The sequence below is a fragment of the Pteropus vampyrus genome, unplaced genomic scaffold, assembly GCF_000151845.1.
Source record: "Pteropus vampyrus isolate Shadow unplaced genomic scaffold, Pvam_2.0 Scaffold15, whole genome shotgun sequence".
In the NCBI taxonomy this organism is placed as follows: Eukaryota; Metazoa; Chordata; class Mammalia; order Chiroptera; family Pteropodidae; genus Pteropus; species Pteropus vampyrus.
Window position 1 is genome coordinate 10,707,676 of NW_011888796.1, and position 16,224 is coordinate 10,723,899.

At 35.2% G+C, this 16,224-nt stretch overlaps 1 protein-coding gene across 9 annotated transcripts in view; it reads right to left on the reverse strand.

Moving 5' to 3' along the window:
• Positions 1–16,224, reverse strand: part of FBXO34 (F-box protein 34) — a 72,916-nt gene that overhangs the window by 15,573 nt on the left and 41,119 nt on the right. For 3 of the 9 annotated variants that reach the window (XM_023527228.1, XM_011385214.2, XM_011385203.2), the window contains exon 3: positions 13,137–13,276. The exons of 5 other annotated variants lie outside the window; for them this stretch is intronic. The gene's annotated coding sequence lies outside the window, so the exon portion shown is untranslated. Of the gene's footprint in view, positions 1–3,127; positions 3,150–13,136; positions 13,277–16,224 lie in introns of those variants that run through there. One more of the 9 variants, XM_011385223.2, reaches the window with a different exon arrangement.

Genomic DNA, 16,224 nt, shown 5'->3' on the forward strand with positions numbered 1-16,224 from the left:
AAAACTGATGGAATATCTGCCCTCTGGCAAACTTTAGAAACATACATTCATCCCCCTTGGCCTTTCATTTGTTTCTAAATCTAAGTTTCCAATGTAGTGAATCAGTTACCTATAGAAGCAAACCGTTAAAAACAATCAAATTTTACTTTTGGCAGAGAAACATCAAAAATTGAATATATAGGCATACCTAGTTTTATTGGACTTAGCTTTATTACGTTTCACAGATGTTGCGTTTTTCCACAAATTGAAGACAAGCCCCCGCCCCCTACCAGCAAAAAGATTACAGTTTGCTTTACTGTGATGCTCTGCTTTATTGCAGTGGTCTGGAACCGAACCCGCAACGTCGCAGCAGTGTGCGTGGACAATCTGAAAGACTTGGACTATGAAGCAGATATTAACAGATTTTGAAGGATTGGAACCAACATTATCTGACAAAGAACAACTTCATCTAACTAATGATAAAAATTTTTAAGTGGGAAAAAAAGGAAAGAAAAAAGAGGGTCTGGGAAAAAAGAAAACTGACAGTCTGGAAGAGGCGCAAGGACAGAGGACATTATCAGAGAATAAGGAGGACTGGACTGACTGCACAGAACACACACAGAGCTTGTAACAGACCTATTTATAAAAATTAGTTTCATTGAGTGAAAAATGCTAGAGAACAGAAGAGAAGGACATTAAAATATAACCACAAGCAAGTGGGAAACTCTAAAATGATAAACAAATCAATAAAGAATAAGACAAATAAAAATAGGAATTAATATTAATATATCTAGACTTCCTAGATCCCACCATCTCTTTCAGGTACTAGACTGTGTGAAGCTATATACAACATTGCAGCATTTCTCCAAAAATGCACTACAGCAGAGAAAAAGTTAAATTACCTTGCTATACTTTTTATTGTCACTCAACTGCTACTTCATCATGAGTATGTAATTTTGCTAGGGCTGCCATACAAAATATCACAGACTGGACTGGCTTGAAAAACAGAGAAGTTATTTCTTATAATTCTGGAGGCTAGAAGTCCAAGATGTAGGTGTCATTAAGTCTGTTTTTTTCTGAGGCCTTGCCTTTCTCCTTAGCTTGCAGATGGCTACCTTCTCGCTTGGTCTTTCCTCTGTTCACGCATGCCCCTTATGTTTATCTTTTACGTTCAAATTTCCTCTTTTTTTAAGGACACCAAGTTAGATTAGATTAGGGCTCACCCTCCTCTCAAAAATTCAGTCACATTCCAAGGTACTGAGGATTAGGGCTTTGACATGTGAAGGGGGAGGGACCAATGATTCAGCCCGTAACAATGGTGATATACAACAAGAACGCTCAGGTTAAAGTTTGATGTTTTAAGATCACATAAAAGAAAAATAAAGCTATTTTGATTTGATCTCTATATAACCCAAGTTGGCTCAAGAGAACACTTCAAATGATTCAAGAGCTCACTGCTCTAATAATAATAAACAGCTGGACAATCTTCTAACTTTCTGCAAAATATGTCTGGAAGGGTAAAAAAAATTATCATTCCTATTAATTAAAATCTCATTTGAAAGCAAATGGGCCTCTCCTGACATATCTACAAGGTCTGGCATTATCATTTCAGGAGGTTCACAAACTACCTCCCTAAAGTTCATCAGGATCCATGGACTCAGGTTAAAGAACTGACTGACCTAACGGATCATTTATTGTTTAAATTAAAAACTCAGTATCCAAAAATGAAACAAAATACTTGAAAATGGGATTACCTTGAAAAATACAGGATATGTGATAACCATGTTTACATTTAGTTACTTTCCAAAAGACTGGAAGTAGCTAATTATCAACCAAATAATATCAGAATAAATTTTAATCCTACCAGGCAACACGAAAGATGGGGAGAAAATAAATATTATTTCAGAAAATCTAAACTAAGAAAACTTACTGTAATTCAACACAAAATCTTAGACTAAAAAGAGAAAATAGCAATAGGTAGAAATACTAGCAGGTTTCTTGTTTACTGAAAGAAGATCCATTATTTTCTACATACCAAACTAAAAGCCAACAAAAATAAAGTCATGCTGTTAAATTTTAAAACCTGGCTAGTATTCTACTCTCTCTACTCAAAGGTAGTCTCTGACTTTCCTCAAAAAGCAGCTCTGGATAGTTGGGCAAAAGAAAAACAGAATTCCACTAGTCCACCTAGGGAATTCTGTGGATAATTTCACTAAGATGTAAGCTCCCAAGGGCAAGGACCCTTGTCTACCTGGTTTACCACTGTTGCCCTAGTGCCTCACTCAAAAAATGTTTGTTGAATCTGAATGAATGATGTATTCTAGATGAGACAGCCTGAATCTGGAAAACAGGGTAAGAATGTAATAATCTCTATTGTACAAGGACCTCAATTGGGTCACTCTAGCCTTGTGTTGGATCCAACAAGCTATTAGCAGCAAGATGAGGCCCCAGAAAACAAAACTGCTATTCATTAAAGAGATTTATTATATCATTATTTCTAGAGAGTTACCTAAATAACTTGCTGAAGAGCCATCTGGCAAACTGCTGAAAAACTTAAAATTTTATTTCCTGATCTATCACTTTAATTTCCCTTCTATGTCCATTTACACGATCAAAAGTCCAAGTTCATCTGGAAAGCAGACTCAAAATCCCCCAAAGAAAAGTGAAAATCAGGTTTATTCCATTGCAGATGTATCTGAAGATTAAATTCAACCATATTTAATTAGCTTTGAGTCTGCTCACCTCAAGAGCACTGAGCTGGAACAAGATCTGAAGAGAGTACAGGAGAAAGGCAGTAAGAATATATGAGGGGAAAGAAGTTAATTACCTGGTCACTTTAAGATTTACTCAAGAAAAGCTCCCCTATTAACTCTTCCACAGACACTTATTGAGCTTCACTGAGCTGATCAAACTCTAGGCTTTAGAACACTTTCTAGTGCACCTGCTTCAGCTACCTGTTCTAAATGAAATACCACTGAGGTGATTGGGTTTTTTTTCTAAACAAATTCTTTCCAGAAACAAACATACTGTCATATTATAAGTATCAACAGAGGACTATTTAGAAGGTCCTCAAAGATACCAAGTAGGAGCCAGACCTCTATGGATAATACCCAAATGTAAAATGCAAAATTTATTAAATGGGACTTACTGTAAACCAGGAAACTGAACAAAATCAGATTATCTTCCAAGCCTTCCTTCTATAATTTTACAAAAAAAAAAAAAAAAAAAAAGCACAGTTTTAAAACCAAGGTCTTCTCTAAGTAACACCAAAGCAAACTGTACTAAGGAGACATATTTTAGACTTTATTGCTCCTCATTCCAAATCAAGCCTAGAACTGATTTTTTGAAAATTAAGTATATAAGCTCATTTAAAAAATAGCTTACCAAAAAAAAAAAAAAAAAGAAACTCTGAGAGGTGAACGCACAGTGTAAATATATATTTATGCCTTACTGCTAAAGTGTACAGCTGAAACTTATTGGATTTAGTTAACCAGTATCACCATAAAAAATTAATTTTTTTTAAAAAAGTACATAAGCAGGTTAAGACTTTAAAAAAGAAATTTGTAATAGTAAGTAGGAAAGCTACATAGTAATTATAATGCATATTTGTCCCTAATTATTATTTCTAGCTGGGTAATAGCTATCAGTAAGCCCTTGAAGACAACTTTCTAACTAGATGAACTATATGACTAAAGTCATTCTGCAGTAATCTGCTATCCAAGATAGCATATTGCACATCTTAACACCAAACCATGTACTATATTTTAATTACTGCTACAAAGTCAAAGAGAAAAAATACTAATTCAAAATAAAATACTATCTTAAAAAGCCATTAAATGACCTAATTTCCTGATAGGTTTTGATTCAAAATAAATGAAAGGAACAAAAGAAATAGGTATTACCATTTTCCAATGGTTAGTGAATTAATAGATCTCGGTATTGGTAATCAGTAGCTGCTAACACCACAAAACTGAAACAACCAGATATTACATTCTCCTGGTGGGGAAAAAAGACACTTAACAAACAAACAAAAAATCAATCCTAATTTGGTCAATCCAGCTACCAATTTACAAGAAACACAACAGACAGATGAACTCCTAAGGGATACAAAATGGCAAAATCTAGACTGGGGAGAAACTATAGAACAAATTATGACTGGTTTCTTCAAGCAAATTCGGGGAGCGGGGGTAAGGAGGGAGAGAGAGGAGCCTATACATATTGTAAAAATATTTGTGTGTATATATATATGTATGTATTTTTTTAGTCCTCGTCTCTTAGATATACATCCTAAAATCTTTTAAATTACGCCATGTCTGAGATTTCCTTCAAAGCAATATGGTAAAGAAGAAATGGCCATGAAACTTGTAATGGCTAAGTGGAAGTTTATCACTCTACCATTTCTGTATTTTTATGCATAACTAAATTTTCCCATAATTACTAGTTTTTTAAAAAGAGAAATATAAATAAATGGAAACATCTGGAAAACGCTGGATGAATGAGCCTAGAAATGTCCATTATGCACACACATAGTGTGGAGCTGCATACCATGTGATTTGGAGTGAGGAAATGGAATTCAGTGGTTCCCTAGGCAGGGCAACTCTGCAGGGCTCATGGTTAAATTCCTCCCTACTAAGCCACAGGCTGTCTGATGCATCACTCCTTCCTGGTTCAGATACCGGGCACCAACCAATGTAAGTTCTTGCCCTACTCCACACCCATTACTGAAAACTGGACAGGAAATAAATCAGAAAGCAACAAGAAAGATAAGAAATGAAAAGGAGACAAACATACAGGCAGTCAAATAAAAAAGAATCTATTTCTTAAATACATGGCTTTCAATCTCTCATTAAAAACATGGCTTTCAATTCTTCATATTGTAACATAAATAAACAGTACAATAAATACCTGAATCTGCCTTGTATATGTGCACTTAACTTTCACAACTTTAAAGATGACTACAAACTAAATAAATACATAGAAAATTTTGCTAAAGCTATTTCACTGTAAATCCTTTTATAACAAGTCATTCCCCCACACACACATTCGCCCATGGGGAATATTATTAATAACAATGTAGCCACTGGTGTTTACTGAGCATTTAAACTGTACATTAAAGAGCTTCATTCTGTATGCTATGCATATGTACTAATTAATTTCGCCTTCAGGACAACTCCATGAGATACAATTATTATTATTATTCTCATTTCACAAATGTGGAAAGTGACCAATTAAAGTATAATGAATATTTTAATAAATGATATAAATTTTAATGAATATAATTTCATAATATAAATCATAAATATATTTACTGAATATATTTATATAACATATTTACTGAATATATTATATATGTGAACATGAATATATATTTAATGACATAATAAATGAGTAATATTTTAATTTAAAGATTGGGTGTACAGTGGCAGTTCATCTTAGGAAACTAAGTGCTGGGTCATTTTTTAAATGTGCTTTCAGTATTTTAAATAAAGCCCTGCTTGTGTGTGTACACACATTTACGTAATGATTAACTGTCAGAAGAGTCAAATGATTTGCCTAAAAGTCACAAAATCAGCTGTACAAAGGTTCCTAATTACAAGCACAGAATATTTATAATTGTATTTTCTAAAACCTCAAATCCCAGTGCTTCCCCATTCTTTTAAAAGATAAAGTACGTTGCAAACCAAAGTCACTTCAAGTTCATTTTAGTGGAAATGTTTCTCTTTGCCCAGGAAATGATTAAAGACCCAAAGATAACAACATGCACAGATCCAAGCTGAACAAAAAGCATTACATACTATCGGTTCCTGAAGGGCAGAGTCCTTGTCTGATATTTTAGATTCTTCCACAGGATCAGGCATAGAACACTTTAGAAAAGTAAATGCCAGAAACTATTCTACAACAGCAACCTAGTCTCCTACATCTTCATCAACCTGGCCTTCAAATAAAGAGCAGGAAATGCTAAGGGGTTCCTTTGCATGAAAAACACCTGGCCTTCACTGTCACACAGTCTCTAATGGATCTACCTAATGTGCTGCGTGGGAAACCCAGCTTGACAAGCAACCTAGCCCCCACTCTAGAGACCACTGCATAAGCTCAGTTCCCCAAATTCCACCCTACCTCCCACAAGGAAAAGTCTGTTCTACTACTTGACTTCCTCATTCTCAGCAAAGCCTCAAAAATCAACATCAAAGCTAACTTAGCACAGTGGTTCTCAACCTTTTTTTGGACCCTAGACTCTTTTCAGAATCTGAGAAATGGGCTGAGCAATCTGCCCCCAGAAAAATGCCAGAGTATACACGTAAACAACTTTGCATAGAATTTGAGGGAAACTTCTGGGATCCTGATTAAGAGCTGCCTTAGTTCCTCCTTCTATTCTTCTCTTCACCTTCACGGTGGCCATGTGACCTTTCTTCTCTACCTGTAAAGCATCTTTATCATTCTTTACCCACCTGAACTAACTGAAACTGCTCCCCCAACTGGGCCCCTCCCTGCCCAGGTCTCACCCTCTGCCTCATCCCCACCCATCAATATTGCAGAACAGATACTACATGCCTCTTCTGAATTCCCAGAACCGTGCCTCTCTTTGAACACTTACCATGGTCTATCTTGTCCTCATCTGCCCTACTATACTGTAAATTCCTGAAAGGTATGAGTAATCTTACCCTTTCTGTATCTCTTACAGAGCATGCAGCACAATACCTTGTACACGGCAAGTGTTCATTAGAGTGAAATCAATGTCAAACCTAAGAACTTAAAAGAAACCAGCCAATCAGCAAGGACCTTCTACGTGGAACTGATGAGTATCTGACTAATCAATACTTGGACAGCCCAGGAAGCTGATGCACTTAAGCAACTGCACCCATCGGCTCCTGATCTTGCACCTTGCTCTCAGAGACAGGAGGTAGAAGAAGAGAAGACACAGGAAACACTCTAGGTCATGGTCACCTTTAATCTTGGTTACTTTTCTGCAAAGCAAAAAGTAGTCTGACAGCACTATAGTTACCTAAATTACTCCTAAGCAATATCAGATTTAAAAGAAAATCCTACTTACTAGCCATGTGCAAACAAACACTTCCACAATAAAGTTACTTAGCTGAATACTGCCAGTTTAACTAAAAACAATGTTCATGTTGGTTAATAACCTCCAGGACAGACACTCTAGATGTGCAGGCATACAGCTAGGGGTTAGACACCCTCCCCCTCATTTTCAAAGCCTCAAACCACATCCTTTAAATACTAAAATACACAGACATTAAGTCCCAACAAGAAACACTAAAGTCTCCCCATGATGCTTCACTATATTAAACACAGCTGTCTAGGGTCATGTTTACAAAGACCAAAAAAAAAAAAAAAAAATCAGCACTAACAAAATTTCTGATAAACAGACTCCTACACACCCAAAGTAGAAAAGAAGAGGACACTAAGAAGTTTAAAAATACGTCCAACTTTAGGGCTATAAAAACAGAAACTATGTCCTATTATCATATTTTGGTTATTCTTATAAACCAAATTTTATTTATACGTATAAATATTTTGAAGTCACAGTGATTTATTATTTCAACAGAAAAATCCTAACTTCCCTTGTTCTAAATTAATTATAAAGTATGCAGAGTTCACACCCAGAACTCTGAGGTACTTCAATTATTAACAAACTAAACCACAAAGGAGAACCTGATAATGAATACCAAATTTCAGTGTCGGGTTAACAGATAGCAAAACTACGCATGCCAAACATGGTTAAGAGTTAGAAATGATACAAAACTCCCTCACCCAAAATTTCTATTAATAAGCCTACTCCTCTCTTTCCTACTGATAAACTTATAGAAAATAAGACTATTAGTACAAATAAAGTAACAGTAATCATAATGTACAAACTGCTGAAATTTTGTGACTCGTGGGTCCTACTCTTCCTTTCTGTTCTCCTGGGCAAGGTGGCCTTGCAGCTAACAAACCATAGCACACTGGAGAAAGAAAACAAACACACGCATCTTTCCCAACCATAACAGCACAGAGCTGTAAAGGAATGTTTTGTATCTACAAAGTACTTTCACAAACATCTCACTGGCTCTCTTTCTGTTCCTAAGCTCATTTGCATCTTGGGACCTTTGTACCAACTGCTCCTTCTTTCTCCCCAGTTTCTGCATGCCTATCCCCCTGTGGTCCTCCTGTCACCACAAACCTCATACCCCATCAATGTTTTTGTACCTGAGTCTATAACCACTGTGCTGAAAAGGAGATAAACGCTCAGAAACCTAAACTTGCTCAAGATCACAGAAGTGATGTAGCCATTACTTCAAAGGTTAACTTTTCCTGACATGCTAAAATTTAAAACAAACCACCTTTTAAGTCATAAAAGATTTAAATAAAGAGGTACATTAAGTTCTCTCTATGAAAACATTCTGTAAAATATTTTACTTCAAGAACTGACACTCAGTCCCATCTTGTATTAAACACTTCCCTCCCAGTTTTAGAAACAAATTAAGACAATCTAAGAAAGAACTTTGTATCCAAAAAGCCCTCTACAGTGATTAACGAAATAACTAAACATTACCCAGAGGCAAACCAGAAGCTAACTTGTATTACCTGGGTTCTTATGGAGAGGTGATAGTGTCAGATCTAGTACACAGGTAAGTAAAACCCTTTAAACCAGTTCATCCAGTGTTTTACATAACAACACCCTCAAAGAGAGCAACGTTTACTATAATTCTTATTTCTACTAGTAGTGGAATGCATAGGTAAGAAACACTAAAGTCTCCCCATGATGCTTCACTATATTAAACACAGCTGTCTAGGGTCATGTTTACAATGCATAGGTAAGAAAAATATTAGACATCCAAGGATAATCAAATTGGATGTTCTCCAGCTCCTAAATTTATGCTCCTAAAAATAATTCAGTTCCTAAAAATAATTATTTAATACCCATAGATATGCTTTAATGTTCTTGAAACCCTGGTTTAACAAAGGCAAAATGAAAGCCAAACAATGTTAACAAAGGTTTCAGCAGTAGTTCCAATGAATAGTATTTTTAAAACATGACATACACAAAAGAATCTGCAAAGTTAATGTCGGCATTTATATTGCATGTATTACTTTATACTTTAGTCTTTATTCAAACTAACATCAAAATAATATTGAAAAATTTTATATATTATGTATTTATTACCTCTGTATAGTTGTAAAAGAGGAAAGTAGCAACAGGGTTTACTAGTTTTGTTCATACATATTTAACTACCTTATAATATAACATAAAAACTTTACAATTCTATCTATATTGAAGGGCCTCAATAAATTTCTCCCTTTGGATGGGTTCATATATTGCTCAAATTTACAAAATACTGCTCCAGACCAGAAATTACTCAGTGGAGGAGAGGATGAGAACAGCACAGGAAAAACTATTAATATATTTATGAAGTTTATTTCTCAGAAATTTGATTGAAACTACAAAGGTACAGATCTCTAGGCTCACCCACCTGCAACACTAGCATTGCACTCAAATTGCAATCTTGGGGCCTAAAGAGATCACTGAGGATTTTCACCAATCCTTAACCTTGGTGAATTTTCTTCCATTTCACACCACAAGTATAAAATAATTTCTAGTATCTAATGTGAACATTTAAACAATCATTTCTTCTATTCAGATCTCACAGTTTGAGAGTTAAGTCGTCAAAGAGATCTTTCATTTACTCAATATTTATTGAGCATCTATTATGTAACAGGCACTCTTCTAGAAACTGGAGATTCATCAGTGGACAAAATACAAATATCCTCATTCTCCCTGAACTTACATTCTAGTTGGGAGATAGACTAATAAAGCACACAATACATAAAAGGTCTCTATGGAGAAAAAAAGGAAGCAGAGAGTATATGTGTCATATGCAAATGATGTATCATTAAACAAAAAAAATTCTAATAAAACCATTTGGAAAGAATATGAGTGTCCATTTACATGACAAATCCAGAAATGGGATGAGAACATCAGGATAATGCACAGAAACAAAAAGGCACAAAAAGCAAGGTCCTTCTGGAACTGAATCAGATCCTGGTATGTACTCAAACCATTCCTGAAATACCCTAAGTAGATCTGAAACAAATTTTAGAAAGACATTGATGGAGATGCCAATAAAACTTAAAAGTGAGGTTGAGACAATACAGGGAAAGTAGGAACACCCAGAAATCAAGTTTTAAACTGGTAAATTCTTGAGGTCACTCACTATTAGCAATAAGTGTACAGTATTTCCTAAGTCTTCAATACTATAGATAAATTTGGATGGAAAGAGAAAAGTGACATTGAGGCTATCTGATGCTCGAAATTTCCCACATGACTACAGGAAACACAAAAATTAAAACTACAGGTAAATGCCTTCCACAAGCTCTCATTTGGAAAGATGAGGAAGTAGTTAGAAGAACAAAAAACAGGCAAGTCAAACAGGGGCAAAAAATTATATTGGATTGAAAACGTTAAAAACAAAGGCTAGCCATAAGGTAACGAAAAACAGCTCTGAAATTAACATTTTTCCTAGCATGGAACTAAGAGTAGAGGAAATGGAAAGACTCGAGAGGTTAAGAGGAAATCCCCTTATATACTAGGCACATTTTATCAGAAAAATCAAATAATATTAAAATTTTTTTTGGTCTTAAAAAAGAACTTAATCCAAAAAATGCCTTTTAAAAAAGTTTGGTTTCCTGAACAGGACCTCCCTTCTGTTGGAATTATAAATCTTGAGAATCATAAAGTGATCATGAGACGACCACCTAGCCACTTCATATATTAATGCAGAACCAGAAATCCATTTTTATCACTGCACTCAGTTAACGAGGCTCCGAAGGCTAACTCATACTATAAAGCAGTGTGTCAATTTATAAAGTTATAATGGGGATTAAAATTCTAATTTCAGAAATTTGAACACCTGAATCTTCCATTCATTCATATTACCCTCTCTCCCGGTATCAAAATTATTAAACCAGGTTTGGGTTATGCAAGAAAAAAAGAGCAAAGAAAAAAGAGTCATCTAAGGAAGAATTCAATCAGGCTATAATGAATCTTGAAATATAGTTTTTGATCCACAACTGATTATATCCTCCCTTAAAAACCAAAATACTCAATACAGGAAAATTCAGCCTCTCCCCCGACCCCCCTCTCCTAAAAGCAGAAAATGGATTGAAATGTGTTTTTAAGCTCCTCCTAAAGGCCTAATCAACTTCAGTTTATTACAAACTTTGTTCAGCTTCCTAAGTGTTCACATTCTTCTGAGTCTTAATTTCCTTGACTGTTCTAAATCTCTCTAGTACTCATTTACTATTTTATGTTCCTTCTAAAGTTGTCTGATCTCATCCATTACTACCCGGATCTCTCTAATTTTCTGAGTCATCTTATTCTCAAAGGTGAGTAGTACACTCGCTTTGAAGAAAACAGCCTACTTACCCATTCATTCTTGCAACAAATGTTTAGTCCATGGAATTAATTTTAATCATTAGTAAGGTTTAAGAATGGTATAATAGAGGAAAAAATCAAAATATGCATAAATTTTAGAAATAAACCTTTTTTTAAAAAAAAAATAAACCACTTTTTAAAAAGACATTTTGCACACATCTCCATCAGAGCAAATTCTCTACTCCAGCTTCCAGGAACTAAGTACAATAAGTTCTGCCATATGGGACTGAGTGATATACTGGGGAATAATTTGAGTAAAATGTGAATTTTGTGTTTGCTTATGTATTATTTCTTCTCTGAAAAACACTGGGTATATATACAAAATTGCGCCTAGCTGATCTCAGCCACACAGGAACATACAAAACAACACATATGCTCATATCTCATACATCTTTTTAGAAACTTTTTAAAAACACATGGCAAGCTCTTTTCTTGGAAATATTTAAATATCCTGTAGCAACTCCTGTGAGTTCACTAGGATATCAAAAGGCTGCTCAAACAGTTTGCGAAATGGCACCCTAAGTCCCCCATGCCTCGGCCTAATGCTCAAAATATAATAACCTACATGCTCCATCAACTGGCCAGCCCAAACCTCTCTCCGGGACTCCAGGTTTGTATACTGTGACAACGAATGAAGGAAATCTCATTTAAAATGCTCATTAAAATAGAGTGGGAAGTCCTTCCTGAAGGGGGGCACTCTCATGCACTACCACTCAGGACACTTTGCAGACTCCAACAGGAAGCACACCCTTCCTGACATTTCTCCACAGGAAGATACTTACTTTACTACACCAGCAGGAAGTGTAGGGAGATTTTCTACTTGCCTAGCAACAGACCCAGCCACTGAGAAACCGTAATGAATCAGCCAGTGGAAAACCACTATGCTTCAATTCTTGGTTTCCTCCAATGGACATTTTGTTTATTAACAGCTCCTCCTAACTCCTTCCTTTTTCTCTATAAAGTAATATACCTCTCCTTTGTTATCTCCAGGACTTGCCTATGGTTTGCCATAGCTTGAGTGTCCCAAATTTAAATTCCTTTGCCATTCCCGAATAAACTCATTTTTGCTGGTAAAATAACTGGCTATTTTATTTTTAAGGTTGACAATACCAACTATTCAAAATCTCCACTTGCATTTCTAATAAACACTCAAACACAACATGTCTAAAATCAAAATTCTGATTCCCTGTGTATATGCTAGCACCACCGTCCCAAAATCTTCTTCATTTTAGTAAACAGCAACCCTATTTTTCCAATCGCTAAAGCCAAAAAAATCTTGAGTCATCCATGATCCTTTTTTCTCTCATAAACCACATCAGCAAATCCCACTGGCTCTACCTTCGAAATATATTCAGAATCCAACTATCATTCACCACCATCACTGCTAGTACCTGTTCTAAAGCCACCATCCCTTCTTGCCTGCATTAGTCTCTTACTAGTCTCTCAATGCCACTCTTGATCCCCATATAGTCTACTTTCGAACTCAGCAGGCAGAATGATCCTATAAGGAAAAAGGTAAGTCCATCATATTATTCTCTGTGACACACTCCTCACTGGTTTCCCTCTAAATGGCCCCCCCACTATTTGATTTTCTACTTGTCTCCTGTGCTTACTCTGCTCCAATGAGACTGATTTCCCTGTCTTCCTCCAACACACAAAGCACAACCTCATCTCAGAGCTTTATACTTGCAGCTGTTACCCTTTGCTTCTTCCCCTAGATATTTACCTGTGTCACTCTTTCCTCCACATTTCTGTTCAAATGTTATCTTCTCCGAGAGGCACTCCTTCCTGACATGTGTCCATGTTGGTGCATCTTCCTCTACTAGAACATAGCTCTAGAAGACTTAGTTTCATTCACTTCTGTATCTACCGAAACCCAAACAGTATGTTTTAGACATTCAATACTTGTTGAATAAAAATTATACCAGATGTTTCAGAAGGCCTCTAATATTCCGATTAATATCAAAATGTCCCCAGAGTTTGTATTATTGGGAGTTTTTCTATCTTACATCTCAAACTCCCAAGTTTTCCTGATAATAATTAAACTTATGCTTTTTTGGGGTCATCATTTCATAAAGAAAATTATTTAGCTAATCCAAATGAATTATATTTTGATTTTCCTAACTCTTTAATTCTATTAATAAACAAAAAATTAGACAATCCTCTATATTTTCTTAGCCAACTAAAAATTAAGTTTTATTTTTGACATCTTCCAAAAATCAGGGTACATGTTTCAGGCAGAAAAATCTCAAATCTTGATCTATTTCTCTCCCAATTAAACCTCTTCCCAGATCTTAGCTTTACAAACAACTGTTAAGAAAAATCTCTAAAATTTAGGTTTCAAACAACCTTTTCTCATAGCAAGATCTAAGACAAAGCACTTTAAAATGTAACCACAATGAATTTAAACCAAAGATTATCTGTGGTCCCCATTCACACAATCTGGCCCAAAAGTAAAAATCACTTTTTACCTTGCCCTCATTTAATTCTCTAGTCCCCAGACCTCTACCAGTTGTTTTCAGGTGGATTTGGGAACTGAGGTGGGGCGGGGGGGGGGGGGGAGGGCGTTAATGAGCCTTAAAAGGAAGCAACTTGATTATTCTCAGGCAGAAAGTAAAGAACATCTAGATTTGTTTTAGAGTCTTTGTAATGTCATGAAACCTCAACTCAGGGAATTTCATTTCCTCTACAAACGATTTCCTGTATCTTGTGCATGCTGGGGATGTTGAGACACACCTTGAGCAGGCCAGCTGTCTAATCTACAAAATGATATTTAGATTGTCTTAGTTCCTTCTGAAAAGCTATGGACCAGCATTCTGACCCACTTCAAGCATGACTTGGCTCTTTGTTACTATGGTGATGAGCAACCTATGAAGAGAGATAATTTGCTACTTCACTGAAAATTCAAAGCATTCTATAGCTTTGTTTTTTTATCAGGAATGAGGTAGGAGGAGCAGAACTAATTATGAAGTATATTTATAAACATGTAAATGAGTGTGTTTCTTGAATCTAATAGCAAGATTTTAAATGGTTTAGCTTATAGGGAAAAAACGAAGAGAATGAAGACTAAAGAAAATAAACACGTTGGACCACATTCTAACACGCACAGCTCTTACACCAGCACTGAACTTGGCACTACAGATTTTCCAAAACAGAGGTTCTCAGATTAATTTTCGAATTTTGTATATAGGTAACCAACAAACTGGATGGAGGGAGAGAAATCCACTAAGATAATCAGGAATCAACTAAGGCCAATACTAGTGCAAGCCCGATGCTCCTGAAACATTGTTTAAAGGAAAGATTCCATATCTCAAAAATTCTTAAAATAATATTCAGTATCTACATGTAATTTTTTAAAAAGTCTTAGCAAACTAGAGATAGAGAAAACCTGTACCTTAATAAAAGGAATGTACCAGAAACTTACAGAAAATAGTAAAGCATACACAATAGTAAAATATTAAAAACATTCCCAAATTAGAGCCAGGAATAAAACAAAGATGCCAGCTATTATATTACAAAAAGATGAAAATATTCAAAGGGAAGAAACAAAAATCAGTCATTATTTGCAAACTACATGTTATCTGAGGCTTTCAAATTAAACAATTAAATTAAAAATTATTTGGTCTAATAGTAAAGTCAAAACTTAGCAGATAAAAGATCAAAATTAAAGATAACACAAAAAAACATTAAACAGAATTATCACATGACCCAGCAATTCTACTCCTGGTATACAGATCTGGAAACAGGTACTCAAACAAATATCTGTACACAAAAATTTATAGCAGCACTATTTTAAAAAGCCAAAAGGTAAAAACAACCCAGATGTCCATCAGTGCACAAATGGATAAATTGTGGTATATATATATATAATGGGTTATTATTTAGTCATAAAAAGGAAATATTGATATTTGCTACAAAATGAATGAACCTTGAAAACACTATGCTAAGTGAAAGAATCCAGACACAAAAGGTCACATACTATTATGATTCCATCAGTAGGAATAGACAAACCTATAAAGACAAAGTGGATTAGTGGTTGTCTAGGGACAGGACAGAGACAGGACAGGCAGAAAGATAGAGAGTAACTGCTGATGGGTATGGAGTTTCTTTTTAGGAATGATAAAAATGTTCTAGAATTACAGGTGATGAGTGCACAACTTTGTGACTATACTAAACACCAGTAAACTGTACACTTTTAAAAAGTGAATTTTATGGTATATGGTTTAGATCTAAATAAAAAAGTAAATGGGAGAGAATAGTCAATATGAATTGCAGCGGGAACAACATAATTCCCATAACATACATTAAAACTATAGTAATCAAAACAGTAAAGCAGCAGAGAAGAAACAGATAGTTCAACCAAACAGCATCCTAAATGATAAAGGCAGAGCAAGTTAAGTGGGGAAAGCAGGATGTTTGAATAAATTGAGAAATCTGAATATTTGAGTGAAATGGTAAATGCCTACTTCATTATAAACAGAAACTTAAAAAGTGCCAGATTAAGTAAAACATAAAATCCAATACTGTCAAATATTAAAGAATGATTTATAAATCTTAGTGGGAAGTAACTCCCCTTCCTCAACAAAAGACACAAAATACTGGTATATCTGACAAAACAAAATTTAAACCTGTTTGAAAAAAGCACAACATAGAGTTAAAAACAAGCAAAAGATAGGGAGAATAATAATCTGCAATATACACAAAGCATTAATTTCCATGATATTAAATAGTTCACCCAAACCACTGGAGGGGGAGGGAGAAAAGCGGACAATACTATTGTGTAAAACAAAACTGAAGGCTATAATGCAGTTTGC